At 36.4% G+C, this 14,321-nt stretch overlaps 1 protein-coding gene across 1 annotated transcript in view; it reads left to right on the top strand.

Moving 5' to 3' along the window:
* Positions 1-277: 277 nt before the first annotated feature.
* The window catches only part of ATP10B (ATPase phospholipid transporting 10B (putative)), a 276,181-nt gene continuing 262,137 nt past the window's right edge, over positions 278-14,321 (top strand). The window contains exon 1 of the mRNA XM_073010544.1: positions 278-548. The gene's annotated coding sequence lies outside the window, so the exon portion shown is untranslated. The remainder of the gene's footprint in view (positions 549-14,321) is intronic.

The following is a 14,321-nucleotide window of genomic DNA, read 5'->3' on the forward strand; positions in this document are numbered from 1 at the left end:
TGAATTGTATTTCAGGCCCCCAAAGGGAGCTACAAGGTTATAATTGTCTCACACTTAATTACATGCATTACCAAAGGTAGATGGACAAAGTCATTTTGTACCATACGTAGAGAATAAAAATCACTATGAATTTTTACATTGCTGGCTCATTGATTCACAGAAAGTAGAAATTTATGCAAGAGCCATGTCTAACAATGTAAATGTTCAGCCAAGTCGAAGAACACTGCCTTCACTGTTCTGGGACTCAGCCTCACATACACAGACTTGCCATTCTTCTCTTTCACTCTTGGGCCTAGTGAGGCAGCTTATTTTTCCTTTTTCTTTCATTGGTCACAGTTATTTATTTTCAGTGTGTCATCTTCTCTAAGTTTCTGAGGGAGTGTTAGCTTGAGGCCTTGCCTTGACATAATCAGATATAATCAGAAAAATGAAAAATTCCATAGGAAAGAGAACTATTTTAGCCAAGGTGTGCGAGAGAAATACCGCCACTTTCAAGGACTGTTTTCTTTTACTGGAGCCTGCTCAATAGGGACGTCAGCTTTGCTGGGGTAAGTAAAAGCATCCTGGCCTTACCTACATAATGGGGGAGTAATTGCCTCTTAGAATCAAGTCTGAGTTCTGAATTAGGCCCAGGATATAACTACTTTTCTTTACACTGCATTTGAAATTTCATTTGGCTTACTGGGTATGAGATCCACATTTCTTTTCTAACAGAATGTTTTATTTTTTGTCAATTGATTTCATTATGATAAGCTGATGGCAAATGCTACTTCCTTACTCAACAGGGCTTGCAGCCTGAATGTGCCTGAATACATTTTATGATAAATAATCTATCCTGCTATCCTGCATTCATCCAGCGCAGCCTGAGGAAGCAGATGGGGTTACAGCCTTCTCCTCAAAGCAGACAGAAACTACAGCTTTGAGGAAGAGAATGAGATCATTACATGGCTTCCTGATTTCATCTTGATAAACTCTGAAGCTGCCATATTGCATAGTTTTCAACTATAGGTGGGAAGTTTGACTTTCCTTTGAGTTCAAAGGAGAAAACTGGTGCTTAAAGAAAAATGTGTTCGCTCCCTAAGTATGAGTTACTCCTTCCAGAAAAAAAAAGCCCCATGCATGCAGGTCTATGATGAATACATATAGGGCAGTCCTGTACCCTGCTATTAAGACTGGAGTGACACTATCCCTAACCCTAAGGTGAAAAGTAGTGTTAAAAATAAAAATTATACTGAGCTGCTAGTTATTTTGACTATGGGAGTGCATGCATGCATCTGGTGAAACTTGGTTTTTCTCTGAATTTGCCAGGCAATTCTGGCCAAGGTAGGCAGAGGAGAATCTGAAAACTGTGAAGAGGAGCTTGACCTCCAAAAGCCAATATGGCACTCTGCTACTCCCTTCTTCCACAGTTTCTTCTCTGTTTCCAGATCTTGCAAATGTACAGTCAAGAGTGCTTGGAGTATTATTCCATTAACAGATGTACTGTTACATTAAGCCATTAATCATGCAAATCACAGATGTTGTTTTCTTTCTAGATGTTACTATAATTACTCTTAATAACACCTACTGAGTTCGTCATTTCATCCATTGATGACTTTTTAAAAATTTCTTGGATAATTCATTTCTTACAGTCTATTTATATGGATTTAAGGGTTCAGGATCTCTCAGGTTTTCACCATGTATTTTTTTAAAGAGTATAGCAGTATAGCATCACATATGAGTAGATTAATAGGCTCTTGAGAGACTGAAGGTTGAAACCCACATGCTGATTTTACAATTAAATCATACTCCTCTCGTGCTAAAAGATGAGCTTTATCTTTTGAAGCCTACAATGCTGGTAAGTCCAGTGAAGGAGGCTACCTTTCGAAGGAATGGAGCTTTGAGGAACGGAATGGAGCTTAGTCCAGCTGTGTAGTTTACAGATGATAAAACCAGGAACTAAAGAAATGAAGTCTGAATTCCTGAGACAAAAGAACACCAGAGTCCAAGGTTCATGGCTCTCAATTCAGTGTTGCTGCTTCTTGTTTTATTTTGCGACAGACTCTCGCTCTGTCATCCAGGCTGGAGTGCAGTGGTTCCATCTCAGCTCAATGCAACCTCTGCCTCCTGGATTCAAGCGATTCTCTTATCTCAGCCTCCCAAGTAGCTAGGATTATAGGCATGCACCACCATGCCTGATTAATTTTCGGTTTTTTTGTTTTGTCTTGTTTTGTTTTGTTTTGTTTTTTGTTTGTTTTTAGTAGAGATGGAGTTTTACCATGTTGGCCAGGCTGGTCATGAACTCCTGACCTCAGGTGATCCTTGGCCTCCCAAAGTGCTGGGATTACAAGCATGAGCCACCGCACCTGGCCCAGTGTTGCTTCTACTGCCACGTTCATTCTTCAAACAGCTTCTGCCACGTCAGACAGGAATGAAAATTTCTTTTGTGACTCAAAAGTAAACTAAACCAGTTGGATTCCTGAGACTCATTCTACCCATTTACTCACTCTCCTTAAAGTAAAATTTAGCCAGGCATTCTTAAATTTTGCTTTGAACCTAGGGAGCTCTAGCTTTTCTGCCGATTAAATATCACTGATTTCTCATTTTCTGGTGGCATCGTTTTACAATTCTTTTGACTACAAAGTTTCAGCTTCTGGAGTCTTTTCATTTTTTACAAAATACACTTTTATTAAGAGATGAAGTTGGGTAGTCAGAATAGAAGTGAGTGTGGTTTAGCAGAAAAAAAAAAAACCATGGGCTTTGGAATAAAACTTGCATATGAATTCCAGTTCTACTTCCTATAATTGTGTAGCCTTGGCAAGTTACTTTGCCTGTCAAATGCTCACATTAAAAGAGTGTGTGTGTGTGTGTGTGTGTGTGTGTGTAATTACCTAGTACAATTCAATAACTGGCCCACAGAAGGCACTTAATAATTACTAGTTACTAAGAGAACTGGATGAGAAAGAATATTAATGGATATGGCATTTTTTGTTTATGTTAAGTACTGTCTTAAATGTCTGGAGAAAAGAAGGAGAATCTCATTTTCTGCTTTCGGTATTAGTGATCACTGACTGCTGTTGCCAATGCAGGGAGCCTTGCAGATAGTTAGCAGCCTGAAAACAACCTGTATTATTTGAGAGGAGGTACTTTTGTCTCTTAGCTAAAGTTTTTGCAGGTCGCTCTGGTTTGGTGCAGTATCAATCTGAACTCATTAAATTGAAGAAGTGACACAGGAACACAAGAATACATTGTTTCTTTGCCTCATCTGCTTAATTAAAAATTCGAGATCCCTCCACTCACAAGACTGATGGTGAAATCTTCACACACATGCCACCATATGTTCTCTACCTCCTCTTCCCCAAGTACAACCTAAGGCAGTGCGTCCCAAATGTGCTTCCTGGGCTAGCTGTATCAAAATTACTCAGGAACTATTAGAAGGGCAAAACCTCAGGCCCTGTCACAGACGCTTTGAGTCAGAAACTAGGGATGACTCAGAAATCTGTTTTAAACAGGCCTCTAGGCGATTCTGATGGAGTTCCAGAACCATGACCTGGACAACCCAGTTACTATATGTTATGTAGCGCAGTTACTATATGTACTGCAGTGTTTCTCAAAGTGAAGAACAGGTACCAAGATAGAAGCAAAAATGATCTCAGGACAAAGATGACTTTAGGTGACACTCACATATTATATCAAATATATATATCATATAGATCAAATGCGATCTATAAGCTAGATCACATAGTAAAAGTTTTCCCTCTCAACTCTCTTTCCATCGTTAAGTCTCATTTTGGTGTGACTAGACCTTTAATACCTCTCTACCCATTACTAATCTCCCATTTCAACAAAGAGAGCTGGATACAATTTTGAGGTCATTAGGTAGCAGCAGGGTCCAGCTAAAACTCAGCAATAGTTCTCTTCTCCTTTAGCATGCTATTTAAATGGTAATAAACTTTTTCATCATAAATGTTTAATCAAAAAAGTTAAAATACAGTTGACACATGGATTAGCAAAATTACGTCAGTCATATGGCGGTGAATGTATTTAGAGAAATGCTGGTATGCTAAAAAGAACCTCGTTGCATAAATGCTTTAATTTCATTTGTGCCATTTATTAGCTGTGGTACTTTTCTTAGCTGTGCTACTTTTCTAAGCCTTAATTTTCTTATCTATCAAATGGGAGTGATATTAACATCATAGAAATGGTATAAGAACTTAAGAATGGAATATGCCTCCTGTAACCCTCAGAACATAGTAGGAACTTGCTACATTCTTATACTCTCAAATCTCACTTTGAAGTCAGGTTTCTGTGTGGCCTTCTCAATAGCATTTCTGTTGGGGCTTCAGATGCTTCATTTGTAATGTGACAGTAAAGAAGACTTGAAGATCTGGAAGGTTCCTTCCAGCTCTTAACTAATATGTATTTCCACATGTGTATTGTATGTGTGTATGTTTACATATAGCATAAATTCTGTATGTAAGTATGACTTAGGCATAAATAGTTTTGTTCCCCAGGCATAAACCTTGAGTGTGCAGGGATAATATTGAAAATAGATGACTGTGTTGGAAAAATAAAAAATCAAATTGTGAGAAATGTGGGCGCTGATGTACATATCAGAGCTCAAAGGTAATTTCATTGTATTTTATCATCATCTGTCAAACTTAAAGCAATACCGACACTAGAAAATAGATTTTTGCAGAGGTTTCTGAGGACAATGGTTTCCATGAGCTGGTGTAAATATATTCAGAGAGACTTGTTCCTACTTAATAACCCGTGTTTTTTCCTTCTGAATTGCTGATGCATTCACTTATAGCATTTGAAAGGCAGTTTGTCCTTTGCTGTCAAGTGAACTTGACAGAATAGTAAGAAATCCTGAAAAATTCAATCAAATCTTGTTGCTTCTCAAAGGAATTTCTCGACTACTTATTCTGTTTAAGGAGAAAAAGAGAAGACGGCATTTCTTCGGTCTTGTGTAAGACACTAACCAAGTTTAATGGTACAGGTTCTCATTAGCAGGTGCCACATGGAGTTTTCCCTCTCAGTAATCCAGGGGACAGTTCCAACTGAGGTTTGGGGGTTCTTTGGGGAGTAGCAGCAATACATAAGGGGTCACTACAAGACTGTACTATTATAAAATCAGAAGCTGTTATCATCAGCTTATTTATTGCTTACAACATTCTTGTGAATCTGGAGACCTAAAAACAAGGAGAAACGGTGAAACTTGCTTCCCTTCCCTAGACAATAAAATAGCTTGCATTGTCTTTTACATAACTGACTGTTACAGAATCCCAGAAGCTAGATACACTCAAATATTGGCAATTCTGATGAAATGGCCCTGGAACTATTAGACTTGATTTAGCAGGCACTGAACTGAAAATTAGTATGTAAGACAGAGAAAATGTGCTTGCAATCATGCGGACAACAGCTCAAATTACTCTCTTTGAGCTCCAGTCTCCTTATCTATAAACTGAGGATAAAATGATTCTACCTCACAAGATTGTCCTGAGAATTAATCAAAGAGGTAATGTTGGAAGTAGCCAGAATATCTAACATTAACTGAGCACTTACTATCTGCCAGGTGCTATTTCAAGGGCTTCAACTGCATGGGATCATTTAAGCCTCAATAAATCTTTGAGATAGTTACTATTATTAGCTCCACGTTGTGGATGTAGGAACTTATACCAGAGAAAATGTAATTAACTTGCCAGCCACAATGTGGCAGGAAGAGACAGAGCCAACATGGGAGCCCAAAAAGTCTGCCTGCAGATGCTCCTCCTTTAAGGCTTAAAAACACTTGACATTGTTACCAGCATTCATATGCGTTGAACCACGTGAAATTGCAAATACTTGACGATTTTTGACATAAAAATAGCAATTTTGTGTGGTGGTACCTAATAAGCACTGGATATGTATTAGTAGTAGCTACAGTTGCTACTACTGCTAATAGTGGAAATCATAACATTGATTTTATCCCAGACTCTCACTCATTAAGGAATACAGGTGATATTATAGAGTAAAAACTACTAGCTTGGCGATCAGAAGCTGGGTGAACTCTAGGTCTCAGTTCTCCCATTTGTATAATTATGGGATTGATCTTTTCCAGTTTTGTCAATGGCAGAACCTTTAAAATGACCTATGAGGGAGAACCAGATATTTCTGTCCAATCTATCTTGGACCAATATCTAGTTCTGTCATGAATGACTGGTATATAGTTCATGTCATATACAACTCACCATGTGAGTTTGACAATACCCAAACTGGTACCTAGCCTGCTCAACACGGCAAGTTTACTGAGCACATGCTTGGATATTGTACTAGAATCAAATTTAGCGCTCATTTCTAAACGCCTATTTTCAATGCCTGTATTTAACTTGCTACAATAAAATAATATACAGTTTGTGGACTGACACTAGTTTATGCACTACCCTTTCAATAGCATTGGAACTCTGTGATATATATAAATTCTTAAAGGAAATATGTGTGTGTGTGTATTCCCTTCTTGTAGAAATGTATTCTCTTTGGAGATTAGAAATGAGTATCCACAAAGCAAAAGAATATTTTTAAAAGAAAGACCACAGATGGATCATAAAAACAATATTACTTGGGGCATTCATATAAGATAGAGAAAAGAAATCAGTGTGTACCAAATGTTGTTAGTACATGTATTTTTTTAAATGTTTTTTATTTAAACAATATTTAATGGTCTTTCATGTCATCATATTTGAAGCACTAGAGAATTAGAGATAAACGAGACATGGCCACCATCCACTCATAGCTCACAGTCTAGCCAGAGACCCCAGAATGTTAGCACACAATTGTAGAGTAGTGGCTAATGCTCTGAAGGAAGATGTATTTAATTTGGCTTGGGTATCACCGGGGGCTCTACACTTTCAGGTGTGATTTCTTACATTTTGTTGTTTAGAATGGTTTTATTTTTTTTTAAATCCTTTTTATTCATTTATAACATATAATATGAACTAATCTTAAGTGCACAGCTTGATGAACTATAACAAAGTGAACACAACCATGTAGCCACCACTCAATCAAGAAATAAAATGCTACCAGCTTTCGAGAAGGTCCTGGTGTGCCTCTTCCCAGTCACCACCCTCTCTGTTTTCACACATGTAACCACATTCCTAATTTTCAACCAATAACTAAGTTTTCCTGTTCTTAAAACCTATGAATGGAATCACACTGATATATTCCTTGGTGGCTGGCTCTTTTGCTTAATGTCATGTCCACAGTCATGGTTCCCAAACTGCGTGCTAAAGCATCCCAAGGTACCACGATGTGCTCATAAGGAGAGAGCTGGATATTTTTTAAATTTTAGAGCCACATAGTGATAATTGACAACTTTTAGACACTGAATGAAATAATAGCTCATGGTAGTTCAGTTTCAATATTAGATAGTGCTATATTTCTTTTGATGTTATATCTTTTAACACCAGATTTTCAAGAGTATCTGTGATTAAAAGCCAGTACACACAAAAGTCAATATGAAACAAATGAGGGTGGCTAAATCCAATCTGATTCCAATATTCAAGAAGCTTTGGTATGCCCAGCAGGCACACAAATCCTATTAGTAATTTCTTGTGGTTATTTAAGAATGAAAAATATCAGTTTTTCTTTCACTTTATGTGTATTTTTAACATGACTGCTAAGTTATTAAAACATAAGTATTGGCCAGTGGCAGTGTCTCACGCCTGTAATCCCAGCACTTTGGGAGACCAAGGTGGGCTGATCACTTGAAGCCAGGAGTTCGAGACTAGGCTGGCCAAATAGCAAAATCCCATCTCTACTAAAAATATAAAAATTATCAGGACATGGTGGTGCATGCCTGTAATCCCAACTACTCAGGATGCTGAGGCAGGAGAATCACTTGAACCCGGGAAGTGGACATTACAGCGAGCCCGTATGGAGCCACTGCACTACAGCCTGGGCGACAGACCAAGACTCTTTCTCACAACGAAGTATTAAGTTTTGGGGACCTTACTACTTAATAATCAGAACTATTATGCATTTCTTTTGGTGTGGTGGCACCTGTGAAAAAATTCCTGAGACACTAAGGGAGCTAAGAAAGCTTGAGAAATCTCGTTATGAGATTCATTTTTGTTGCCTCATGTAATAGTCATTTGCTAATTTTCATTTGTGTGTGGTTTTCTATCATGTGAGTATGCCACAACTTATTTACATGTTCTACTCTTGATGGAAATTTGGATTGTTTCCAGGTTAGGGCAGTTATGAAGAATGCTCCTATGAACAGTTTTAGGCATATCTTTTAGCACGTGTGTGTGTGTATATATATATATTTCTGTTGGATATATATTTAGGAGTGAAGTTACTGGGCCTTAATCAGTACTGCTAAACAGTTTTCTAAAGTGATTATTCCAATTTACATTCCCACCACGGTTGTTGGAGAGTCTCAGTTCTACTCAAAATAACACTTAATATTTGGAGTTATTTTAATACTAGTAAGTGCAGACATATACAGATTTTTGTACTTTCTAAAGCTTAATTCAATTTTAGGGATTCTACTTAAGAAAATAATACTAAACAAATTTAAGTTTAAAGTGAGCAATTATTGAAAACGAGAAAATAAATCACAGGAAAGCATAAAATTTTAAAGCTAAAAATTAACCCCAAATATTACAAAGTGAAAAAAACTTGAGAAAAATAATATGAATTCACTGCCCATCACACGCCTGCAATATTTTGTTCCTGTGTCCTTTTGCTGGACATTCTTGAATTGCCCCTTCATATGGAAATAATTTTGTATTCTCACTTTTTATAGCAAAACAGATTAGTCTTTGTATAGTATGTTCAATCAAAACTTTTTAAATATAGTTTAGAAAAGTTTCTTTAAGTTCACAATCTGTCAAATTTGGGGAAATTTCTATCAGATTTTTTTTAATGAACTGCAAATTTTCAGTTCATTTTAAGTTGTACAGTAAGCTTAAATGCTCTTTGAATTGGCAACACTCGTTAACAGCTTCTTTTTTTTTTTTTTTTTTTTTTTTCCTCCAGTGCTCTGGTCATGGTAGCTTATGTGTTTGGTTAGATACTCCTCTTTGTTTTTTTGTTTTTTGTTTTTTGGTTTTTTTTTTGAGACGGAGTCTCGCTGTGTCACCCAGGCTAGAGTGCAGTGACGGGATCTCGACTCACTGTAAGCTCCGCCTCCCGGGTTTACGCCATTCTCCTGCCTCAGCATCCGAGTAGCTGGGACTGCAGGCACCCGCCACCACGCCCGGCTAGTTTTTTGTATTTTTTAGTAGAGACGGGGTTTCACCATGTTAGCCAGGATGGTCTCGATCTCCTGACCTCGTGATCCACCCGCTTCGGCCTCCCAAAGTGCTGGGATTACAGGCTTGAGCCACTGCGCCGGCCACTCCTCTTTGTTTTGTGTTGACATCTAAATCAACTCAGCAGGCAATAGGGTGTACCTAGAAGACATTTCTATCCTTGGAAACCTGGCAATTAATTACTCAGTAAGTACTCAGTAAATAAGGCAATTACGTACTCAAGGGTGACCAAAAACCACGTAAAAATATTTCACTAAACTGGAACTAAATGTATCCCCAACTCACTTTAACCCTTACTAGTTCCCACATATACACATAGCTGCTTCTACTGAAGTGATTATATGACTTATCTCCTCTTTTTTTCTAAACCTCTTTATGTTGAAATATATTAGTTGCTTTTCTAACATGAAGCCAGCCTTGCATTCCTGGAATGTATGCCACCTGGTCATTATGTATTAACCTTTTTATCAGTCTCTGGATTTGTCTGGAAATATTGGGTTTAGGATTGTTGCTTTTATGTTTATAAAAGATTGACCTATAACATACATTTGGATTTTTCTTTCATTTTTTTTAAGGTGTTCATCTGCTTTTGATATTAATGCTCTGCTGGCCTCAAAAAATAAATTGGGAAGTACTTTCTATTTTTATATTTTCTGAAACAATTTGTATAAGATTGATGGTACTCCTTAGCTCTTGGAAGAAATTACCAGTGAAGCCACAGGGGCCCTGATTGTTTTTTGGAGGGGGTGGGGGGGAATGTTTTAAATAATAAATTCAATTGCTTTAATAAACATAGGACAATTCAGATTTTCTGTTTCTTCTTATAAAAAAGGAGGTTTTATTTTTCTAGGACTGTATCCTAGAAGAATTATTATCTAATTTTTAAATTTATTGATATAAATGTGCTCATAATATCTTCAAATGGTATTATTTTTAAATGTCAGTTGAATTTTTAATATTCCTTAAGTTCACTTCATTCGTTGGTTATTGGTTATTTGTTTCTTCTCTTTTTTTCAGTTTTATCAGTTTTGTTGGCTTTTTCATAGTACCAAATTTGGGATTTTTAAAATTATTTCCACTATATTTTTTTATTTTATTGCCCTTCTTCTGTTTACATTTGTTGGGTTTGATTCTTTTTTTATTTTTATCTTTTCATAAAATATACTTAAACAATTGGTTTTTAGCCTTTCTTCTTTTCTAATATAGGCATTTAAGGCTATTGTTTCCCCGATCATAGCTTTAGGTACATCCCATACATTTTGATATGCCATATATTCATTTTCATGTAATTTAAGATATTTTAGAAACTTCTATTTTGATTTATTCTTTGGTCTATGGGTTATTTAGAAGTTATTGCTTGGTTTTCAAACTTAGAGGAAAATGATTTTTAGTTATCCTTTGGTTACTTATTTCTAGCTTATATCTATTATGGTCTAAAAACATGTTGTCTATGATTTCAACTCTTTGAAATTTTTTGAGACTTGCTTTATGGCTAGCCTGTGGCCTATTTTAATAAATGTTTCATGAGCACTTGAAATCCTATGTAGGCGGGGTGATGGCTCATGCCTGTAATCCCAGCATTTTGGGAGGCTGAGGTGGGTGGATCACCTGAGGTCGGGAGTTCGAGACCAGCCTGGCCTACATGGTGAAACCCATCTCCACTAAAAATACTGGGCGTGGTGGCACACGCCTGTAATCCCAACTACTCAGGAGGCTGAGGCAGTAGAATCCCTGGCACCCAAGAGGCAGAGGCTGCAGTGAACTGGAGCTTGCCACTGCACTCCAGCCTAAGTGACAGAGCAAGAATTCTTATAAATAAATAAATGGAAATCATATGTAAAACCAAGAGTATACAGTCAAATACCCTGTATTAATTGGGTTAGTTACTTCTTCCTCTCCCCTTTAGTGGGGTTATGTTATTTATTTGAAATATAGTTGGGTTTATTTGTTTTCAGTTTTGTGTTTTTATCCTTCCCATCCTTGTTAATTTAACTTTTTTATTGAATGCAGAGAACATTAATCTATATCTAAATATCAAAACTATACAAAAAGATATGCTCAGAAAAGTGTCACTGCCTCCTGTATTTCTTCTGCTTCATTCCCCTACCTCACACAGGAGACAATTTTGTTCTTGTCATTGATTTCCTGGGTGTCTCTTTGTAAAGATAAGTAGATATACACATATTCTCTTCTCCTTGTTTTTATACAAGGTAACATGTAGGTTCCTTTGCAATTTGCTCTTTTTTTCACCTAACAATGTATCCCAGAGGTCACTCTACATCAGTTCATATTCTTTGTTTACAACTCATTGTATTCCATTGAATGTATGGGGTTATAGTTTAATCAATCAGTCTCCTATGCTTAGACGTTTTGGTAGTTTCCTACAGATATTACTTCAATGAGTAGCTTCACGCATATATATGTTTGTTTTGCTGGGGATGTATCTTCAGGATAAATTCCTAGAACTGGGCTGCAAGGTGAAAGACAGATGCACGTATAGTTTTATTAACTGATGCCAAATCTCCCTCAGTAAGAATTTTGTATTCTGACCAATCTGCATGCCTACCAGTAATTCATGTTTTCCACAGCCTTGTGAACAAAATATATCATCAAGCTTTGAATTTTTTTGCCCATCTAAGTGAGAAATAGTATCTCAGTGAATTTTAACTTGCATTTATCTTAATGTGAATTAACTTTAATAGCTTTTCATATGTTCAAGGCCCATGTTTATATTATTTTATAAATTGCCTCTCCTTTTCTTTTGTTCATTTTGCTATAGAATGGTTATTTTTCCTTCTTTTCCAGTTTGTCATTTGTCTTTTGACTTTGCTTCTGGTATTTTTGCCATATGTAGTCAGTTTATCAATCTTTTATCACATCTGGACTTTTTAGTATCAGCTAAAAACTTTTTCATTAACCTAGAATATAGAGGAACTCACTCATATTTTCTTTCAGTAAAGTTACATTATTTTACATTTAGAATTCTGATCCATTTAGAGTATTTTCCTGTATATGACATGAAGAAGGGATCTATTTTTTTATTTGTGAAAAAATGGTTATCCAGTTGCCCAACATCATTTATTTAAAAGACTATCTTTTCCTTAGTGATTTGAGATACAACCTTTTTAATACACTAGATTTCTATAGATTTCTACTCCATTGTTCTGTTTGTATCCTCATGAGTCACTACCACACTATTTTATAGTCTTTCACAGTGTTAACATCAATAGGACTAGACCCCCTTTATAGCTCTTCCTAGTCACTGTTTTTCTACCTCTTCTTATGTAGTTATTTTTCCATATGAACTTTGGTCCCAATATATCTAACTTGATAAGAAAGCTTGTCAATATTTTCTTGGGCGAATCTATAAATTAACATAATTAACAGATATTAAAATAATGAAAAATGAGATCTTCATTATGTTGAGACATCCTAAACAAGAGCAAGGGCCATCTTTCCACTTGCTCAAATGTGCTTTTGCATCTTTCAGAGGTATTTATAGATTCTTCATATACATTTGAACATATCTTCTTATGCTTGCTCCTATTTTTGTTGCCATTGTAAATAAAATTTTCTTATTATGTATTTTATCTATTATCTCTGTACATGAATGCTATTGAGTTTTGTTATAGGTTCATTCTGAAATAAGGTTTTTAGCATTATAAAATGTCTTTTGTCTCCTATTATGCTGTTTTCTACTTTGTCCAATATGAGGATTCCAGTTCCTACTTTCTTATTGTTTTCATTTGCCTGCTAAACAGTCAAATGCTTTTGTCCATTCCTTTATCTTTAGCCTTTTTAAAAACTGCTATATTTTAGATATGTCTTTTATATACAACATAGAGTTGAAATTTCATGGGTCAATTTGAGAATCTTTTTATTTTAATAGGTGAGTTAAACTCATTTGTGTTTATTGATATGACTGTCAAGCCTCTCATCTTGTGTTGTAATTACTATAAGCACTATATTTACTGTGTTTTTTCTATCTGATGTTCCTTTGCTTTTCCTTTTCCCTTTGGCTATTATGAAGTTTTTGTGCTTTTGTTTTAGTGTTTAGGTTTGTACCTCTATAGTACCCTTGACTTTTTTGGTCTTACTTAAGTTTGTAAAGCTTTCAATGGCTCCCCCTTCTTGTAACAAAATCCAATATCTTTGCTTTGGCCCATAAGACATTTCATAACATGGTTTTTGACTACATATCTGAAGAGATTTTTTCTACCACTCTGCACTTAATCACTGAATTCCAGCACCTGAACTTTCTTTGTCTTCCTCAAATATATTCTCATCTGAAGGCCTTCGCACTTACTTGAGTTTTCTCCTTCAGAATATCCGTCTTCCTTCCGTAAAATTTTTACACAATTCAATACCTCATTTCATTCAGGTTGTATTAGTCAGCTTTTTGCATTACTATAAAGGAATACCTGAGACTAGGTAATCTATAAAGAAAAGAGGGTTCATTGATGTATGGTTCTGCAGGCTGTACAAGCATGGCACCAACATCGGCTTGGCTTCTGGTGGGACCTTAGGAAGCTTACAGTTATGGTGGAAGGCAAAGCAGGAGCTGGCACTTCACGTGGCAATAGTGGGAGCAAGAGAGGGAGAAGAGGGAGGTCCCATACTCTTTTAAATAACCAGATATCATGTTAACTGAGAACTCACTTATCACCAAGAGGATGGTACTAAACCACTCATGAGGGATCCACCCCCATGATCCAATCACCTTCCACCAGGTCCCACCTCCAACACTGGGAATCACATTTCAATATGTGTACTGGAGGGACAGATGTCCAAATGACATCACAGGTCTTGGCCTTCATTTCATCATCAAAAATGTCCCTAACCCCCTTATTTAAAAGATTACTCCCCATCATTCTCTGGTGTCTAGCATAATGCTTGACTTTTTTTCCTCAAAGTATGTGCATTGCTAACCATTATTCATTAAAATCACAGGTAGATTCTGAAGGCCAAAGAAAAATCTTTGAATGGGTCCTTTCAACTAAAAATATATTTTCCATGGTTTTTTAACATCATTAAAATACTGGT

Source organism: Chlorocebus sabaeus, chromosome 23 (assembly GCF_047675955.1).
Source record: "Chlorocebus sabaeus isolate Y175 chromosome 23, mChlSab1.0.hap1, whole genome shotgun sequence".
Classification (NCBI taxonomy): domain Eukaryota; kingdom Metazoa; phylum Chordata; class Mammalia; order Primates; family Cercopithecidae; genus Chlorocebus; species Chlorocebus sabaeus.